This window comes from Lactuca virosa, chromosome 3 (genome assembly GCF_052849685.1).
Source record: "Lactuca virosa cultivar CGN04683 chromosome 3, Lactuca_virosa_CGN04683_v6, whole genome shotgun sequence".
Taxonomy (NCBI): Eukaryota; Viridiplantae; Streptophyta; class Magnoliopsida; order Asterales; family Asteraceae; genus Lactuca; species Lactuca virosa.
This window is the reverse complement of record NC_136428.1, coordinates 143,672,797-143,677,232: the sequence shown is the minus strand read 5'-3', so window position 1 is coordinate 143,677,232 and position 4,436 is coordinate 143,672,797. Positions and strand designations below refer to the sequence as shown.

General features: G+C 36.2%; 1 pseudogene; it reads right to left on the bottom strand.

Moving 5' to 3' along the window:
• Nucleotides 1-763: 763 nt before the first annotated feature.
• LOC145164137 (putative E3 ubiquitin-protein ligase BAH1-like 1) lies at nt 764-3,991 on the bottom strand (annotated as a pseudogene).
• Between the last annotated feature and the right edge of the window lie 445 nt (nt 3,992-4,436).

The window sequence follows — 4,436 nt, the reverse complement described above, 5'->3', positions numbered from 1 at the left end:
TAAAAATCCATTTTGCCTTCTCTTCAACAGTAGTTGATAAAGTCTGCGAGATTTAAACATTGTAGCTCTAGGTTAACAACAAAACCTGATAATCGAGCTACATTTTAACGATAATCGATAATCAGACATAAAATTAAGAGAAAACAGGGAAAATCAAACATATAGTTAGGTCATCGGAGATGTTGGACAACTCCCTTCCTTTGTTGTTATACTCATGGCTGTAGTCATCCTTCTCATGTAGGTTTGTTACTGTTAAGGGTAGTTTGGTCTTTTTCATCTGTGGCTTAATGAGGGGCAGAGTGGGCAAACTGTTGTACCTGAAAGTTTGATGTTCCTTCCTCTTCCTGCATTATAGATCTAAAAATAGCATGCACATCACTAGTTAGATATTTTAAGAATATACTATATATGCATGACCTAGACCTAGTTCTTGCTCTTGAAATGTCTGGATGCAAGCCATGATCGAATAAGGTATGATGTTATACAAGCTCATGCTTCCCCATCGTGATTGAGTGATGATGATAATTTATAAAATAGAAGAGGAAAATTCCATGCTTTAGGACCAAGAACACACACACACACACATTTAAAACTGGCTTAGTGCTAGTGAAACTTGTATCCAATCCTCAGGTGATAGCCCTCTGGCTGTAATGTAAGGCCTAATGGCCCTTATGGACCAAGCATTTTGCATGAGTACATGGACTAATATGAAAAGGAGTTATTCAAACCATCTATTGCATTGACATAATTACCCTCGGCCACATCAATGCTCAGTAAGCCTTTCCTCCCATTCTTTTCTAAACCTGCAAATGCCACATTAATGCTCATTAAGATTCGTTTAAAATGAAAATATGTCAAGAATTTATTGCAACAAAACACGCTGCTTGTTTACCTTCGTTTTAGAAGTAAATCTAGTTCAGTTATGCATCCTGGATTACCAAATACTTCATCTTTGGGCTTGCAGATTTCACCCCTTCAAACATCAAAACAGATCCCGATGAACAAGCACACATCGTGCAAAAGATATGTCCACGGCTCAACGCGTATGGATGAAAAACAGTAGTTGAGGATCAAGAGTAAAAGCGTTTTACAATTTATGTAATCTTAAGCTATGAACTTTTCATAATTTTGATATATAGTCAGTCATACCAAGCAAACAACACAAGTTAGACTGTATTCCAGAACTACATAATCTAGAAGCACCAAATTCAATACAAGTTTTGAAATTATAACACTCAGATCACAAGAGAAATAACTACAAAGCTCATAGCAGATCATTTCATTTGATTCACTGAAATTCATATAAAAAGCTACCAGTTCAATCAACCATGGTGATTGTAAGATCTCCAAGTGTTCAGCCCAGGGGCGGAACCAGAAACTTTCTCCAGGAGTAGCACACAAAAATATCCCAATAAAATATAAATTATCATATGATATTAACCATAAAAACTCATTGGTTATATAAAGAGTAATTGCCAACTTAACTACAAAAAATTCACTATTTAGAAAGAGGCAATTATAGAGAGATGGACTAAAAAAAAGCCATACCCTGTAAATTTTATGTTTACATCAACGCTTGAAAGGAGTAAATCGATGGGATCGGTTAGTTGTAAGAAAAGCCACACAAAAAATCAACCAACTTGATATCTGATAGGTTGCATAATAGTCACACGCCATCCACACAGAACGAGAAGTATCACAATCACAATCCGTTTGAAACTTCATTCAATATCAGCAATGAGACTTCCACACACCAACAAAGATCCAAAGAAAGCAACACCCAAGAAGAGGGGAAACATTAAAAGAAATAGCATCAAAACATCTCTACACCAAGGAAACCAAGCAGGAGTAAAAAGGTCCAAACTGCATAAACTCTACAAACTACAACCTTGAATATTAATAAAACCAACGAAAAAAGAGCATAACTATAAAGGACCATCACAGTAGTGAAATCTTCTACAATGCTACTTGAATAAAAGTAAGCAAGTGACTTTAAATGGACAAAAACAATTTTGACATGTAAAAGTTCCAAAAAAGCCAAAAACCCTTAACTGAAAGCAAATTGCAAACAAAAAAAATAAGTGAACATTAAGATTTATCAGTCCACAACTTAACTATCAACATCCAAGAAAAACATTAAACCTTAACCTTTAAGAAAATCAACATACCGAAAAATTATTAATAAGCATTATCTCAAACAATTAGGTTCTTAAAACAATCTGTTGCCATCTTTACTACCCAATTTAAGAGAATTTAGATACAAAAAATATTATAATATTATATCATCCAAAGATTTTACGGGTCAAAGAAAATTCCAATCGCCTATCAATCTTCTTCATCATCTTAATCATAATACAAGTTAACCAAACACTTCCCAAATAGAAAACCCAAACGAGAAATTAAAAAGGAGGGAATGGAGTCACCAAACTTACTAGAAGGACAACAATCATGCAGCCGCATATGAGTAGTGGTTAGGGATGACAAAGAGCCTTTTCCTCGCTCACAATATATAAGTATTTGGCGTATGTTTCATTGTTTCTCCCCCTTTTTCAGGAACGAAAAATTTGTCTCGCTATTAGCGATATTATTCATATCATGTGGCCGTATTTAATAGACATACAACATTTTGGGCCCTCAAAATATTGGCCTTGTACAGTAACCTTGATCCAGAGCATTGCAGACTCATGATTATTTAGGCTTTCCGACAAGCTCTTGAGTTGAACAAAATTTATATAAGGAGTAGCACCTTGAGTACTCGAGATAGATACCATTGATTTGTTTCTCTTGTCTTCTTCTCGGGAATTTTTGAGGGGTAGCACGGGCTACCCCTGCCAGCTAAATGGTTCCGCCCCTGGTTCAGCCTGCATCTTAGACATGAAGTTCACGCCACTTACAGAGTTGTGCACCTGAAAAACAAACATAAATCATAATCGCAACACATCAATCCAAAAAGAAAAGAAATAATAGCAATCTAAAGAAAGAATAGGATATTTGCTTACTTTGTCGTATTTCTTAAGACTTTTCCTAAGGGCTATAGCATTCATGATAACATATCTGATTAACATCTGCCCTTCCAGTACAAGTGCTTGTTGATCATTTTTGAAACATTGAAACAAGTGTAGTAACTATCTCGGCATACCAGTTTTGCAATGAAGATGGACAAGATGTCTGACTCTAGAGCTAATACACCCCATTATATCAGAATCTTCTTTCATTATCTCGCTGAAGAACATTTGATCACACCCTACATTCATAAACAAATCATGAATAAAAACATCACAATCGTATACAATACATAAGACACATATTCATGATCTGTTCTTAAAATTTACGTAATGTCAAAATTGGTAGTTTATAAGAGTCTGCAAGTCTAAAGAGCAGGATTACTAATTATAAACAATACAAAAAAATGCATTAAGAATCGCAGAATCAGACTTTGACGCTAAGGATGGAACTTCCGAGTTCCCACCACCAACAGTAAGAAGTACTCTCATCCAATCTAGTTATTGTGTCCCGTGACATTCTGATCCTAACTGACTAGTCAAATCTCCAATACTTTTAGAGTCAAAAAAGTTTGTCCTGTGAAAAAAGTGAGGTTACAAATGATGTTGATATATTATAATGATGTTTTTGTCCAGAAAGCTTCATATAACCTCCTGATCAGATTACTAATAAAAATGGATTTATTGGGCAAATTGAACCTAGATACCAAGTCTTGTAGTTCAATCATCTTGTGCTCGAGTCCTTTTGTTGCATATAGATAGACAAGGTAGCCAAAAGTGGTCTCATCGGGGTGAACACGTAACAGAGACATTATGTCGAGCACCTTGTGTGCATCAGTAGTCAATTCTTGTTCCGGGCAACAACCCTACAAAATCGTGTTATAAGCAGACAAGTTAAGTTTGTGATATATCAACTAATAGATCTGATAGTACATAAAAATATCTAAAATGAAAAAAACATGTTTATATACCTTCCCTGTACCGTCCATGGCGACTATAAGGGTGTAAGTTCGTTTAGAAGGAGAGGAGAGCCCGGAGAAAAGAGGTGATATTTTGGAAGGGTGATTGAGTTGTGAAGAGTGAAGTGGAGTCGAGCTTCGAAGAGCGGTAGAGCCCGGAGAAAAGAGGCGGAGTAGCAGCGGGGGATTTAGGAATGGAGAGTTGGGATGCTGGTGTAAGAGAAGTTGAAATTATCGCCAAAGTAAACCCTAATTCAAAGCCTGGATTCCATAAAAATGGTGATAGCTGGTAGCAAGTGGTGAATGGGGGGACGGATGAGTATTGAATATGATCTAGGGTTCATTGTTGTTTGTAGTTGATACCATGGTTGCAGAGCGCCAAAAATCTGAAAGGGAGAAAGATTCAGAACTGAGCAGTGCTAATAGGGTTTCTTCCATAGAGGATTTTACATCAGAAGGAGGAGATGCATCACTT